The 17,451-nt window shown below is 40.8% G+C and overlaps 1 long non-coding RNA gene across 1 annotated transcript; it reads left to right on the forward strand.

Moving 5' to 3' along the window:
- Window positions 1–2,762: 2,762 nt before the first annotated feature.
- Window positions 2,763–7,779, forward strand: LOC117457247 (uncharacterized). The gene is made up of 3 exons (XR_004553321.2): window positions 2,763–2,823; window positions 6,423–6,622; window positions 7,648–7,779. It is a non-coding gene; the product is annotated as an uncharacterized lncRNA (long non-coding RNA).
- Window positions 7,780–17,451: the final 9,672 nt, after the last annotated feature.

Consider the following 17,451-nt stretch of genomic DNA (forward strand, 5'->3'; position numbering starts at 1 on the left):
TTTGAGTTCAACATGTGAGAAGTAGAAAGTACAGGTATTTGTGTTCAACATGTGAGAAGTAGAAAGTACAGGTATTTGAGTTCAACATGTGAGAAGTAGAAAGTACAGGTATTTGGGTTCAACATGTGAGAAGTAGAAAGTACAGGTATTTGAGTTCAACATGTAAGAAGTAGAAAGTACAGGTATTTGAGTTCAACATGTGAGAAGTAGAAAGTACAGGTATTTGGGTTCAACATGTGAGAAGTAGAAAGTACAGGTATTTGAGTTCAACATGTGAGAAGTAGAAAGTACAGGTATTTGAGTTCAACATGTGAGAAGTAGAAAGTACAGGTATTTGAGTTCAACATGTGAGAAGTAGAAGTACAGGTATTTGTGTTCAACATGTAAGAAGTAGAAAGTAACAAGGTATTTGAGTTCAACATGTAAGAAGTAGAAAGTACAGGTATTTGAGTTCAACATGTGAGAAGTAGAAAGTACAGGTATTTGGGTTCAACATGTAGAGAAGTAGAAAGTACAGGTATTTGAGTTCAACATGTGAAGAAGTAGAAAGTACAGGTATTTGAGTTCAACATGTAAGAAGTAGAAAGTACAGGTATTTGAGTTCAACATGTGAGAAGTAGAAAGTACAGGTATTTGAGTTCAACATGTAAGAAGTAGAAAGTACAGGTATTTGGGATAAGATACTGTTTTCTCGCCAAATCAATGAAAATACGATATGGCTAGTTGTGTTCTCTGCCCATGTGATGCAAGGGTAAGTTCCTACCGCCTCCAAGAAGATCAGTAACTTCAAATGTCGTTATTTTATTAATTAAAATGCAAAGACAATGCACAATTCTCTGGGTTTAATGTCCCTTATAAAAGGCACTTAAGGTGCTGTTGTTAAGCCACTTCTGCAGGATAACGGCTACAGAATTCCTCATTTGCTGTAAGTATTGTCTCTCTGTAAAGCGTGTGTACTCCTTTGCTCCCAAGCTGTCCAGAAACTACTAAGAAATACATTTTGCGGTTCAAAAAACCATATATAAAAATACTGCTTTACCGGCCAAACTAAGAACCGTTTCCCTCCCATTTCTTCCGGTGCATTCTTAATGGGTTTTTAATGGGCATTTCACAGGACCCAAGAAAGGCTGCACTGGTCTTGCTTGAGTCACGGAGAACAGATGGCTTTCTGCAGGCGAAGGAAATCAAAGCGTTTATTGATCCAGCAGCTTAATTAAACAAGACTGAGTGTCAGAGCTTGGATCGCACATGACTGAACTCCACAGCATCTGAATACACCAAGCACTGGGAGATATACATGTATTTAATTGTATACATCATTAGAGTATATATACACACACAGTTCAAGACCCCTATAAGCTCAGACAAGGAGTTGAAGAAGGTGTAGGAGGGGCACGACAACAAAAGCTCGATAAGCTCCCAGAGGATTGTGGGATATGTCTCGGCGAAATAGGCTCTTTGGGAGCTTGCTGCAGTTTTTCACCCCTGGGTCGCACGGAGAAAAAAGTCCAGCCGAGCTTTCAAAAAGAAAGCCGTCATTTGGGAGTCGACAGCAAATAATAACATGTGGCAGTGAGTCTGGAAAATACAGCGTCAAGAGAGGAAGACAGAAAATAAATGACTAACGACTGATGACCAGAACAAACTGTATATAAAATAAATCATAATTAGGAAAAGAACATAATGATATGTCCATGATTCCCCATCCTCCCCCCCCCCCCCCCCCCACGGTCATCCTCAGAGGAGTTGTTCCCTGCCCAGTGGCATGTGGATGTGTGTAATGGAGATGGATGGTGGCTGGCTCTCTCTCACCGTGGAACAGACGGACTCCTCCCTAAACGCCTGTCTGCCATTCTCCATCAGTCTCTCTCCGACAGCCTCCCTCCCCCCTCCTCGCCCTGCAGGCTCGATATTGGCCTGCTCAGGTGTGTGTGTGTGTCGGTGTGTGTGTGCGCTTTTAAAAGACACACACACCCACCGTCCACACGTCGATCAGTGTATCGAAACGGTGGATTGTTCTCTGCCCATGTGATGCAAGGGTAATCCGTCTCTCATACTCTTGTTCAACAATATAATATGTGTGTCTGTGCTTTAATGCGTTTCTATTTTGTTATCTGCTTACGTTTTAAATTGGATTAAATTCCAAACAGCTTGATACCAATAACACATTATGATGTATTTCTTTGCTTGGCTGTCCTGCCTGCATCAAGATGTGTTTGCCTCTGTAGAGAATTGGAGGACCAGGCGAAGGATGACGTGACACAAAACAAAAAGACCGACAGCGACAGGGGGTCTCCAAGAAAAAGCTAAACCCTGATTCCCCTCTGACTCCCGGGTTGAAGATATGAGATCGGGCATACACGGCTGGCTATGAAATGGTGTTTCCATGGGAACGGTAGCAGGAAGACTGCACTCATGTGGGGAGAGTCATCAATCGCATTGATCAAGTTTAAGTGAACAAGACTAATTATGAGAGTCTTATTATACTCACAAACTGACTGCTGTTTGTAGAGAAATGGGAAATAATGCTTTTTAAATGTTCTTATAATGTTATCTTCTTACATTGTTTGGTCATATTGATTATCCTGCACACACAGCATCCATCGCATGTCTGTCAGTTCGTCGTTATTACGCCGTCTCAGGTTTTTTAGGAGGATTTTCCAGGGTAGAAAAGGACAGAGGATGCTTTGCAGATTATAAAGCCTATCAATAACATTCACTAAAGCTTACGCATGTGTCATGTCTCTCCTTCTGCATTCCCTGTCGCACAAAGGGGAAGAATAACATCTCAAGATATGGAGTCATTCATAGAAGAAGACGGAGGTTGTACAGATGCTATTTTTAGCTGTCAAACAATGATTTTCTGAAGCAGATTAAGCTGTACTTTGCAACTATAGCTACATTAAGCTGTACTTAGCAACTATAGCTACATTAAGCTGTACTTAGCAACTATAGCTACATTAAGCTGTACTTAGCAACTATAGCTACATTAAGCTGCACTTAGTAACTATAGCTACATTAAGCTGTACTTAGCAACTATAGCTATATTAAACTGTACTTAGCAACTACAGCTACATTAAGCTGTACTTAGCAACTATAGCTACATTAAGCTGTACTTAGCAACTATAGCTACATTAAGCTGTACTTAGCAACTATAGCTACATTAAGCTGTACTTAGCAACTATAGCTACATTAAGCTGTACTTAGCAACTATAGCTACATTAAGCTGTACTTAGCAACTATAGTTACATTAAGCTGTACTTAGCAACTATAGCTACATTAAGCTGTACTTAGCAACTATAGCTACATTAAGCTGTACTTAGCAACTATAGCTACATTAAGCTGTACTTAGCAACTATAGCTACATTAAGCTGTACTTAGCAACTATAGTTACATTAAGCTGTACTTAGCAACTACAGCTACATTAAGCTGTACTTAGCAACTATAGCTACATTAAGCTGTACTTAGCAACTATAGCTACATTAAGCTGTACTTAGCAACTATAGCTACATTAAGCTGTACTTAGCAACTATAGCTACATTAAGCTGTACTTAGCAACTATAGCTATATTAAACTGTACTTAGCAACTATAGCTACATTAAGCTGTACTTAGCAACTATAGCTACATTAAGCTGTACTTAGCAACTATAGCTACATTAAGCTGTACTTAGCAACTATAGCTACATTAAGCTGTACTTAGCAACTATAGCTACATTAAGCTGTACTTAGCAACTATAGCTACATTAAGCTGTACTTAGCAACTATAGCTACATTAAGCTGTACTTAGCTACATTAAGCTGTACTTAGCAACTATAGCTACATTAAGCTGTACTTAGCAACTATAGCTACATTAAGCTGTACTTAGCAACTATAGCTACATTAAGCTGTACTTAGCAACTATAGCTACATTAAGCTGTACTTAGCAACTACAGCTACATTAAGCTGTACTTAGCAACTATAGCTACATTAAGCTGTACTTAGCAACTATAGCTACATTAAGCTGTACTTAGCTACATTAAGCTGTACTTAGCAACTATAGCTACATTAAGCTGTACTTAGCAACTATAGCTACATTAAGCTGTACTTAGCAACTATAGCTACATTAAGCTGTATTTAGCAACTATAGCTACATTAAGCTGTACTTAGCAACTATAGCTACATTAAGCTGTACTTAGCAACTATAGCTACATTAAGCTGTATTTAGCAACTATAGCTACATTAAGCTGTACTTAGCAACTATAGCTACATTAAGCTGTACTTAGCAACTATAGCTACATTAAGCTGTACTTAGCAACTATAGCTACATTAAGCTGTACTTAGCAACTATAGCCAGATTAAGCTGTACTTAGCAACTAGAGCTACATTAAGCTGTACTTAGCAACTACATCTACATTAAGCTGTACTTAGTAACTACAGCTACATTAAGCTGTACTTAGCAACTATAGCTACATTAAGCTGTACTTAGCAACTATAGCTACATTAAGCTGTACTTAGCAACTATAGCTACATTAAGCTGTACTTAGCAACTATAGCTACATTTAGCTACATTAAGCTGTACTTAGCAACTATAGCTACATTAAGCTGTACTTAGCAACTATAGCTACATTTAGCTACATTAAGCTGTACTTAGCAACTATAGCTACATTAAGCTGTACTTAGCAACTATAGCTACATTAAGCTGTACTTAGCAACTATAGCTACATTAAGCTGTACTTAGCAACTATAGCTACATTAAGCTGTACTTAGCAACTACAGCTACATTAAGCTGTACTTAGCAACTACAGCTACATTAAGCTGTACTTAGCAACTATAGCTACATTAAGCTGTACTTAGCAACTATAGCTACATTAAGCTGTACTTAGCAACTATAGCTACATTAAGCTGTACTTAGCAACTATAGCTACATTAAGCTGTACTTAGCAACTATAGCTACATTAAGCTGTACTTAGCAACTATAGCTACATTAAGCTGTACTTAGCAACTATAGCTACATTAAGCTGTACTTAGCAACTATAGCTACATTAAGCTGTACTTAGCAACTATAGCTACATTAAGCTGTACTTAGCAACTATAGCTACATTAAGCTGTATTTAGCAACTATAGCTACATTAAGCTGTACTTAGCAACTATAGCTACATTAAGCTGTACTTAGCAACTATAGCTACATTAAGCTGTACTTAGCAACTATAGCTACATTAAGCTGTACTTAGCAACTATAGCTACATTAAGCTGTACTTAGCACTAGCTACATTAAGCTGTACTTAGCAACTATAGCTACATTAAGCTGTACTTAGCAACTATAGCTACATTAAGCTGTACTTAGCAACTATAGCTACATTAAGCTGTACTTAGCAACTATAGCTACATTAAGCTGTACTTAGCAACTATAGCTACATTAAGCTGTACTTAGCAACTATAGCTACATTAAGCTGTACTTAGCAACTATAGCTACATTAAGCTGTACTTAGCAACTATAGCTACATTAAGCTGTACTTAGCAACTATAGCTACATTAAGCTGTACTTAGCAACTATAGCTACATTAAGCTGTACTTAGCAACTATAGCTACATTAAGCTGCACTTAGCAACTATAGCTACATTAAGCTGTACTTAGCAACTATAGCTACATTAAGCTGTACTTAGCAACTATAGCTACATTAAGCTGTACTTAGCAACTATAGCTACATTAAGCTGTACTTAGCAACTATAGCTACATTAAGCTGTACTTAGCAACTATAGCTACATTAAGCTGTATTTAGCAACTATAGCTACATTAAGCTGTCTCCAGGGGGGCGTAATGTTTCCATCAGAGGCGTGTTGAGAAAAAGGCCTTGTCTTGACTATGCTCTTCATGGCGATACACATGACAAACTGCTACAGGACCTATTCATGTGATGCTAAATTAGATAAATTGTTTGATTAAAGATAACCCGTTAGTGCTTGTATAGATGAAGTGATGTATTTGGCAAACACCATCCCAGGTCATTTTCGCTCGGTTGCTGAATACATTAAAGAAGCCATATTATGCATGTATGTCTTTTCTCTTTCCTCTAGTGTGTAATATAGGTTTGTGTGCATGTAAATGGTCTGCAAAGGCTAAAATGCTACTTCTTTTAACATGTTTAACCCTGAAAAGTAAAGTAAATGTATCATGGTGTGTGGTTTGTTGACGACAGTAAGCTGCTTTCAGTGTTGATATACATAGAAATGTTATTGTTTCGCCTTTCCTGTAATGTGTAAAATAGGTTTGTGTGCATGTAAATGGTCTGCAAAGGCTAAAATGCGATTTCTTTTAACATGTTTAACCCTGAAAAGTAAAGTAAATATATCCTTTTGCTTGATTTGTTGACTACAAGACAGTATGGTGCTGTCAGTGTTGATGTGAATATAGATGTCGTTGTTTCCTTGTCTTCCTCTCTACAGATTTCAACGGTACGAGGGATAGATTTCCCTCCAGAGTGGAGTGAAGAGGGTCTGAAGTTAGAAGGGGAGGCTCGGCAGCTGGTGTGTAATCACTGTTCTACCCTCCTTCTCTGTCATTAATCAAAGCCAACGCACTCAGATGTGGGATCCTGCAGCCAGGGGAAGATACGATGAGGAAAGCCTGGATGAGGAGGATTTATGTAAATAAAAGTAAAAGTCCGAATAAAGTGTTGATGTAAATGCGTTTGAAGCGTAACGTCTCGCCGGAGGCTGGACTTACACCTGTCGCTTATAATCAGCAGTGAGGACCCTGCAGAACATTTTCTAAAATAAATGTGCCTTTGAATACTTTTAGAGAGAAGCCAATTCCTAAAGATATCTTCTGGAGTCTGGAAAATATGCAGATATTCATCTCTAATTGTGCCCAAGAGAACGGCCGAGCTTGCACTTTTGTATATTTTATTTGACTTAACTTACCAAACCTGAATTGTAATAACTGGCCAACCCATGCTGCTAGTTTTCCTTTTAGTTGTGTAAAGCATCCTCAAGTAGAATTGAATCCCTGGGACAAGTAAGAGTAGTAAGAAACTCGCTCGATTCTCCTTTTTTTACATTTTAGGTTTTAGGCTGCAGTATTTGAGTAATCATTGTGGAATTAAACACGAGTCTGTAAGTAGTGAAAAGACTAGAGAAGAAACATTTGGTTTGAACTATTTTCTCAAATATTGAAGGATGCATTAACGCTGTGGAAGCTATTCAGTATGTTTACCATTTATTTAAAGGTGGGGTAGGTAAGTTTCAGAAACCGGCTCGAGATACACTTGTTATATTCCATGGAATGCTCTTAACATCCCGATAGCAATGAATATCTGAAGTGCTTTGACAAAACATCCATTAAAAAATGTCATCTGTAGAAGCCGTGATACTGTAAAAAGTACGATGGCCTACCTGCCTGTCAGCCTTCCATCGGGGCACAGACTCATCTCGTGCCCTCATTGGTCATGTGCGCGTTCGTGTGTGTTGGGGGAGGGGCTCTGTGAGGAAGTGGCAGATTTTCTCCTGTTGTGTATTTTCAAATTCTAGCGATCTCGAGCCGGTTTCTCAAACTTACCTACCCCACCTTTAATGTATTTATTTGTTATTTTTTGTTTTGTAGAATTAATTAATTTACAGCCATATTATTTAAGTTAAGTTGTGTTCCAGCTAAAATGCTTTTATTTTGAAGGTGATGGGTCAATCGGGGCACAGCAGCAGGCAGTGGGCACCGGCGGGAAGGTCTCTGGCTTTTTACCAGTATCAGGGCTGAGCAAACATGTCAACACCTTGTGCTGTATTGTTCCCGCAACGTGAAGCTAATAAATACCACAAAAACGTCGATGCCTTGTCTGGACAATGGACTCATTACCAACTCATGATCTGCGTAAGATCCACTATACCTGGGGGGTATACTACGAAGCAGGATTTTCTCTCAGCGGCTAAATTCAGCCGGCTAACTCAAACATATCCAGGTTAGGTTGAACCGGCTTCGTAGGACAGGCCCCTGGTGCCTCAGTGGCCTTTTGAAGTTGTATTGTTGTTGACAAATAGCCACTACAACTACGTTTTCATAGTTTCCACGACAATATTGGGTGGTGGCGAAGTCGATAGGGACTTGGCTTGGCAACTGGAAGGTCACCAGTTCAAGTCCCGGCAAGACCAAGTGCTACCGAGGTGTCCCTGAGCAAGGCACCGTTCCCCACACTGCTCCCCGGGCGCCGTTCAAAATGGCAGCCCACTGCTCCGAACACTAGGACGGGTCGAATGCAGAGAAACCATTTCCCCACGGGGATTAATAAAGTATATCAAAATCAAAAAATAAATAAATAACTTCACAATGCTCATTTCTGAATAACGCCATTAACGAGGGATTGGTTCTCTTCCATATAATTCAGTTGGGTCATGATTTACTTTTACTAGACAAGACGCTGCATTTCATTTCCTCGCAACAACAGCCTCATAAAAACCACACGCATCTTCTTAAGTAGAGGCTGTGAAAGACGCAGCTAACAGGCATCCGTTGTAAAGTATGAAGTGCATTAGTGAGATAACACCTCTATTACTTTTAACAGCGTCGCCGCTCCTCAGTGGAAACCCCCGCTGCTGGTTGTTAGTCACGCTGACGGAGTCGAGGGGACTTCAGAAGACGCTCAGATCTCAGTCCGCCATTAGAGAACGTGTTAGCGTCGCTACGTTCGATGGCGCCTTCTTCAAACTCAGAAAAGACGGCGTGAAATTAGACTCGTCGGATTCGAAGCAGGATGTTGAAGCTCAGGAAGCAGCTGGGGTTTTATCGAGTGTTTGTTCTTCATTGCAATTTAAGCTTCGACTGCAGTCGTTTATTTATACATGACGCGTCCTTTTGAATCAGATTATAGCTGAAAACACGCCTTATGTTGTGCTTTAACTGAACCTGTGACAGCCTCAGACTGTATTACTAAAGTCAATTTGGCACGTATTTGAGTCTTCCTACGGTCAATGTTTGCACGTCGTCTTGTTGTGATTGCCTGCACTGCATCTGAATTCCTCCCATGCGTTTAAAATAAGTGCTGTGTGCAAGTCTCAGCCCCAAAACCGTGTGTAAGCATTTCCTACCCAACTGTGAAGTCGTGTCAGCAGTGTGTGTGTGTGTGTGTGTGTGTGTGTGTGTGTGTGTGTGTGTGTGTGTGTGTGTGTGTGTGTGTGTGTGTGTGTGTGTGTGTGTGTGTGTGTGTGTGTGTGTGTGTGTGTGTGTGTGTAACTGGACACCCTGCAGAGATGTTGAAGTCAGGACTCCCTCTTGCCAAACGAGCGATGACAACACGTAAGCAAAGCTCTCCTGCATCGAAGCCACACCTGAACGCTGTCCTGCCGCGACGTTGGCAACTCTAGACCGCCGGGGAATAAGAGGAAGCATCAAGTTCAATCCTGAAGACTAGACCTCATCAGTCAGAGCATAAACAAGCGTTTTTCACGCTTTTTCATTCCTTATTTCTGCACCAGACAACGGCCCCTCTGACTAAAACCCCCTTCATGTCCCATGTGTTCATACCGGCGGAGGTATACTGCACGACTCCCCAAACCCCCATCAGTGCTTTCTGAGTGGCAGCTTCCAGCGTCCACACACAGGGGCACGCTGCACTACAGTGGGGAGGGGAGTGCGTTAGAGATAAGCTTGTGTGCTGCTCTCTGCCTCCAGGGATGCACGCTACAGTCCGTTCAGATATCAGAGCAGCGAAGGGCATTTCGGACACCACAACAGAGCATTGAGTGTGTACGCAAGCAGCCTGTCAGTCTCACCAGGCGGCAGAGCGATTATTCACAGAGGACGAAGAGGAGGACGTGTTCAGCGCTCCATCATTTGTGCTTTTCAAAGTAGATGTAATGTGTTAATTACAATGTGCTGTAAGGGTCGTTGTTAGGCTAGCTGTTTCCACCCGTTTCCAGTGGTTATGCTAAGCTACGCTAACGGTTTCCAGAGGTGGGAAGTAGTGGAATACAAATACTTTGTTACTGTACTTAAGTATCTGGGATCAGTACTTTATTTTACTACTTACTTTCTGACAACTTTTTACTTTTACTTCTTACATGTTGAACTCAAATACCTGTACTTTCTACTTCTCACATGTTGAACTCAAATACCTGAACTTTCTACTTCTTACATGTTGAACTCAAATACCTGTACTTTCTACTTCTCACATGTTGAACTCAAATACCTGAACTTTCTACTTCTTACATGTTGAACTCAAATACCTGTACTTTCTACTTCTCACATGTTGAACTCAAATACCTGTACTTTCTACTTCTCTCATGTTGAACACAAATACCTGTACTTTCTACTTCTCTCATGTGGAACTCAAATACCTGTACTTTCTACTTCTTACATGTTGAACCCAAATACCTGTACTTTCTACTTCTCTCATGTTGAACTCAAATACCTGTACTTTCTACTTCTCTCATGTTGAACCCAAATACCTGTACTTTCTACTTCTCTCATGTTGAACTCAAATACCTGTACTTTCTACTTCTCACATGTTGAACACAAATACCTGTACTTTCTACTTCTTACATGTTGAACTCAAATACCTGTACTTTCTACTTCTTACATGTTGAACTCAAATACCTGTACTTTCTACTTCTTACATGTTGAACTCAAATACCTGTACTTTCTACTTCTCACATGTTGAACTCAAATACCTGTACTTTCTACTTCTCACATGTTGAACTCAAATACCTGTACTTTCTACTTCTCACATGTTGAACTCAAATACCTGTACTTTCTACTTCTCTCATTTCCCAAACAGCTGGTTCCTTTAGTCTGAATGTGTGTTTGGTGGCGTGATCATTATTATTTAGAGTCATTGCGTGCCTACTTGTACTTTAGTAAAGAAGTTTAGTCGGTACTTCTACTTTCACCAGAGTATTTTTAAACACGAGTATCTGTACTTCTACTTGAGTAAAGGATGTGTGTACTTTTGACATCTCTGACAGTTTTCCTGACTTTTCATATTTACCGTACAGCTGTTGCTGAAAAAGCGAGGTGTTCTGGATGTTTCGGTGACTTTCTCTTCATGCCGTAAGTACAGAAACTAACAAATGATGTTCAGGACATTCAGTCTGTTTAGCACATTGCTCTCCTCTCACTCGCAGTTACCGAAAAAGGCCTCTGGTAGTTGTTCATGTTTTCTTAGCGCCATAGAAATACGATTGAGTCCTTTTTTCAGAGGAGTCCATTTCGCTATCAAATCTGTTCACATGATTCTGTGTACACCAATTAAAAAAGGGACGATCGAAGAGAGTGTGGAGGACTTAGCTCCATCCACTGCGCTGCTGCGGCTAAAAGCTGCATATTAAATCTCCCATTGAAAAGGCGCTCTGGAGGGATTTCTATAACTGAAGCGGGGAAGGCAGAAACGGGCTCTTTTAGCGTCTGAAATGTCTGCTTCTGTAGCCAGAGGGGGACTTTGTGTGAAGCGACAGTGGAGTGGATGGCCTAGGTCATCTGCTATTATTGTATTTATGTGTGAAATTGCTGCATCAATGAGGGCAGGTGGGTTGGGAGTGGAGAGCATTACTAAATGTGTGGGAGACTTTCTGCCATTCACTGGAAATAAAGTGATGAAAAACAGACGAGTTGGAAGACAGAAACTTTCAACCGTCTAAAAATATTGGAAAATTGACTTTGAATGTGAAGCTTATCTTGGTTTCTCCATTAAAACAAAAAGGGGAGTGTTAGAAATTAAAATCAATGTTTTGATGGCATAAAGTAGCTTAAACATACCGTCAGTTTAAATGCTGTGTTATACTGAAACACCAGAAGTTCTTGTGCACAACCAGTTAAGCTTTTATTCTGAAAATCCTTCATCTCCGGTTAGCATTTAGCATGTGGCTAATATACAATTTACTATAGAGGTGAATTTAGTAGCGATATGACACGGAGTGTTGCACACCGAAACCTACTGATTTCAACACTACAACTATAGACGTCGAGATATTATTATTGTTGAATATTAAAGGTACAGTTTATTTGAATACGTTATTGTTTACAGACGTGGGTAGCACGAGACAACTTCCGGAACGACCAGAAACCAAACTGCCGTGAAGTATTTCCTGTATTTTTTGGAGTATTGATTACTGTCACTACCCGATCCGTCCCCCTGCCCGATCGGTACTGCGCATGTGCGAGATGGTCCGGAAGTCCGGACGGCAACCCAAGATGGACACTTGACACAGTGGCTTTTAGCAAAGCTCAAAAAGAAAAACCGAGAGAGATGAGTTATTGTTATTACAACGTGACTTCACTATTATTTAACAACACTTTTTATTGGGTTCTTTTATTTGGGGTTAAGGACATTATCAGAATAAGTGAGGAATATATTTAACTTCTGTTAGACAGCTATCATACTGAATAAATATTTACTGTGAATGTATGCAAAAATGTATGGCATATGGCTGTCTAACAGAAGTTAAATTCATTCCTCACTTATTCTGACAATGTCCTTCACCCCAAATAAAAGAACCCAATAAAAAGAGTTGTTAAATAAAAGTGAAGTCACGTTGTAATAACAATAACTTATCTCTCGCGAGTTTTCCTTTTAACAATAACTTATCTCTCTCGAGTTTTCCTTTTGAGCTTTGCTAAAAGCCACTGTGTCAGATGTCCATCGTGGGTTGCCGTCCGGAGTTGTCCAACATGGCGGACCCTCTCGCACATGCGCAGAACCGATCGGGCAGGGTGACGGATCGGGTAGTCACAGATTACAGCGTTTAGAATGTGTTAAATGAAAAGTCATGAAAGAGTTAAGGAGGAGAAAAGGCGTGTTTAGATATATATTGGATGCAGTGGCGGCCGGCCCATAGGGGCGCCGCCCCACCTCTTGCCAGATACAAAATAAAAAATAAAAATAAATATTAAATAAAAAAAAATATATTTAAAAAAAATATATTTAAAAAAAAAAATATATTTTATATTTTAATTTTTAATGAACAAGGTAAATATCATACAATTAGTATCACAAAAATGTATAATCTACAATACAATCTCGTTTAAAATGGTGTTACGATGTCTAAAGTTACTGATAAGTCACCTGTTTCCTGCCCATGGCATTAGTTTATCATTACGGGGCAGAGCCCCCGAGCGAAACAGCAGCAACCAGCACGTTGCAAAAGTCTCAATAGTAAACTGTGCCGCCAAAACATAATTTCAGCCAATCAGCGCCGTCAAATATTTTGGTCACGTGGGCGCTCACGTTGGCGCCCATGTTGCTTACATGCGTTGACGTGATTTGTTTTTTAGACTCGTGAGTAACCAAGGTGACGCAGTATTTGGATGAGAATGGTGTGCAGGTGGAGTCGCCGGAGCCTCGGTCCGCCCAAGAGCTACTCTCCAATCCTTTTGAAAGGAGAAGTTTGGGAGATAAATTGATACTTAAAGACCTTGGACCGGACCAACCCGATTTGTATATATCACAGCAGGCTCGTGAAAAAGACACAACGTATCAACAAGGCTTCTCACATGGCTAGCTGGATGCAAACAGGTAAATGCTATCTTTTGTTTCCCATGCTTGCTCTTCAAACAGCCGGGGACAGATACGATCTGTTCAGAAACCAGACAAAAGTTAAACCAGTACAAACCACAGACTGCCTGTGTCATGGAGAACACAGTCGCTGGTTTATTTATGTCTGTAGGCCGTTGTTGTGAGTGTGTACGGTCGGAGCATATATAGCGTTAGCTTAGCCAAGCTCCATTCAGGGAGCATTCTAAAAGGTGTTTCTCTGCCGTCTGTCTGCAGACTTGTCAAAGCATTAATTCATGGTTTTTACTAACCGGTATCAGTATGTTGTTACTTCATCATTTAGAAACGTGTATTACAATTTAATCACGGTAAAATATGTTCATGTTGTTGTTTTTGTAGCTGTAGCTCCCGAGCCAGCGCGTCTTGTTTGAATGATGCGAGTAAACACAGCTGACAGCTGCGGTGAAACTCGAGCGACTAGAGCGATGCGATAGGAGCGTTTAGAGCGAAGCGAATATTCGCATCGCGTCCGGTCTGAACGCAGCATTAAAGCGAGCTCCACGCTGCACTGGAAACGCGCCATTACATCACCAGAAGTCCTAATTTAAGGGGTCATTTGTCCCAAAAAAAAATTGGATGTACAATGTCTGTATCCTCTGATATGCGTAACAACGGACATTAAATACGTGGAGGGCCGGCCCGCAGCAGCGCCGACCGGCACACAGGGAGCAGCCAGCAGGGGAGATAACAGCTGGAGAGGTGGAGGGTCTCTTCCCTTCGCTCACGAGAGCCAGAACACAGCTGTTTTTCTGACTGAACAATATTCTGCTTGTAAACATACCCGCGCCTTTATCTTTAATTAAAGTACCAATTTAGAACCATCTCAGAGACTCCATTTAGTCTCCGTTTTTAAAGCTTCTCTCCTGGACGCGAGAATAACGAACACAGCATAACAGGAGACAATATGTTTGCAGCCGTGTTCAAACTAGAGAGAGATGTTAATATAGAGGTAAAGATTGTATACGTATATTTAAAAAGTCAGTAGGAACCGACGCCTGTAGAATAATTGGAGAGTATTGAGGGTTGACTGTCCTTTCTTAAAAAGGCACATGTTATGGATTGTTTTTGTATGATCCACTATCAGGACTGCAGTCAGAAATAAAAAGGTATATTTTGACTTGAAGACTTAAGTCATTCAAATGTATCTGACCATTTTTGTGTAAAATCCATCAGGACTACAAACGTTGACGATAAATCTCATATTTCGAGATATTTCAGACCGCATGCATGGCTAAAGATATTCAGCGTCTTTTAATAGCAACATGCATTCTGGTTAATCATTTTAAACGCTTTTCAAAGTTGTGTTAAACATCAAACTCCCGACTTCCTCTCCCTGAATTTTCAGTAATAGCCGCCGCCGTCTTTATCTTCGTTCACAAAACAGCTTTGTGAATAGACCTCGGTGAAAACCTTTTGAGCGATATAAAAACACGTCCCCGAGTGAGGCCATTCACTGGATGTTTTATAAGAGAAGGAACACTCATCGTCCCCTGAGTTAAAACGGCGTTATCAGTTCATGTTCTCTGTTTTAAATCGTCGTCTTTATCCTCAGATCACGTTACGATCGATCACATGTTCCCTTTAATACCACTTGTGCTAAATCTTTCAAGGACTCAAATGCACTTCGCCGACACACTCCCATCACAAAGCCTGGGAACGAGGCGCTGGCACTCAGGGGTAGAACACTTCTGAGTGGATCAAGAGAGGAGCAGTCTGTCCGAGTCCTTTGGCGATGTCTATTATTTCATCAGGTCGAACAAACCTGTTCTCGAGATCAAGACATCTTTGAAGTCTTCGGATGCAACAACAAACCTGGACGACCAAAGGTTAAACACTCGGGTCTTTAAACCGAGAAGAAATCGCAATACTCGGTGGACAATTCTCTCTTTTCGAGGAGACACGTCAAGGAGCCGTCTTTCCTCATAAAAGAATACTCTAATTACTGAAAGCAAGACTTTATCGGAGTGCAAAAATACCTTTTCAATAATAAATGCAGAGCTTTGGGAACCGGCTAATAAAATCAAGGCTTCAAACACGTCTTTTCTGAATTGTTCAACGCTTGAAAAGAGATTTTACTTGAGACTTGAATACTTTATTCTCCACCTTGCATCCAGAGGAATAAGCAGCCATCAGATATCTTCACCAACGCTGTCTGACACATCTCTTAGTGTGACATTTGCACAGTACTTGTATTTTAAGACATCATGTGCTACAAAGAATACCCTTCCTAATAATACCGCGTCTTGATTGTGGAGACTTCAAATTGTTTGTTTGATTGCAGATGATGGTCTGTTGCAGTCGCTACGTGCACTCCTTGTTCTCCATGCAGCAACCTCACGTGAACTGTCCCACCATCGACCGGCGCTGACTCGGGTCAGAGACGTTCCAGAACAGCCTTCCGAGTTTTTATTCCACATCTCAATTCCAGGACTGGGTGAACACGCCCAGCTTCCTGCGCCCTCTCTCCAAAGCGTCTGCTGCAACGAAGCTGCAGAGTTTCCTCTGAAAAGCAGAAAGGTCGTAAAGCACACAGGCTCGAGGACATCGGGCTAAATATATTAAAAGGCTTACGTAAGAGCATCAAAGCCGCACACAGGGCAGGACAGCACACTTCAGAGCCTCTGGGAAGCCTCTCAGTGAGAGCTGCTACGCCCGTCCAGCTCTCGGGTTATCGGCACAACGTTTTCAGTTTGAGTTCAAAGTCATTACAAGAAGGAGGTTTTTAGGAGAGTTCGATGCAGTTGCTGGACTGTACACTTCACCTTATTAAGTATTGTACTTCAGTACTTTCATGACATATTTGTACTTCCATTTAATGCTACTTTATACTCAAATAATGGACTTTTTACTCCACTATATTCATTTTAACACATGAAAACATGATATGGCATAATAGACAGTATTTCATATATCTAAATTTGGTCCACATTGACAAAGTACAATACTCTTAGATGTATAAAAGTACATAACACTGTCAATACTTCTGTACTTTATGTTATACTGAAATGGGCCAGAGTGCAGTATGAGTACTTTTACTTTACATATTGTTGTGCTTTTAGTTAAGTAACATTATGAAACCAGGACGTTCACTTGCATGGAGTATTTTAAGATGTACTTTTACTTCATTAAAGAATCTGAGTACTTCTTCCAATACTGCTTGTATATAATCATCAAATTGCAGGTATTCACTCAAACCCAATGTGTACAGGCGTTCTTGGATTTGGGCTGTTTCACTCAATCCAATAAACTTGCTTCTGGCTGGGCAAAAGAACACGTGCGGTGACTATCTAAATAAAAATGACTCGGCTGTTGTCACGGAGACGAGCTCATGCGTCTCCAGCCGGGACCTCGGGGTGAAGGCACTTTCCAAACATGTCATTCACACACTCAAACGTACATCTGAAGAAGACACGCATCACCAAATCAGATGAGGGACTTTTGTAAACCCCATGGGACCGTATAAAAGTTATACATCGCTGATAAACTAAATTAATTGCCCTCTCTCTTTCCCGGAGTTAATTGCCTTTGGGCGTTTCATCCGACAGCTTAGCGCCGTGTTTGTTTTGAAATTATTTATTCATAAAGCAAATTATCATTCTTTACACTCCCTCTCCCAATCTGGGTTTCACTTCCCAGCGTAATCCAGAGGTTCAAGGTGAGCAGCGGTAGGAATGTTCTATCATGAATAAACCATTTTACGCCCTCTCTCGACGGCAGGGTGAAGCCATTTATTGGTGGGATCAAATGTGTTGTACTACCACGTGTCTTTAAAGAGTGAGTTGGAAGTACAAGGGCCTTCTCAACAAACAAATCACCTGTTCAACAATCCTGGCATTTATCTGTTATCTACATCTCAAGGCCCGGACACAGCGGACACACCGGACACAGCGGACACACCGGACACAGCGGACACAGCGGACACAGCGGACACAGCGGAC

Source organism: Pseudochaenichthys georgianus, chromosome 2 (genome assembly GCF_902827115.2).
Source record: "Pseudochaenichthys georgianus chromosome 2, fPseGeo1.2, whole genome shotgun sequence".
NCBI classification, from domain to species: Eukaryota; Metazoa; Chordata; class Actinopteri; order Perciformes; family Channichthyidae; genus Pseudochaenichthys; species Pseudochaenichthys georgianus.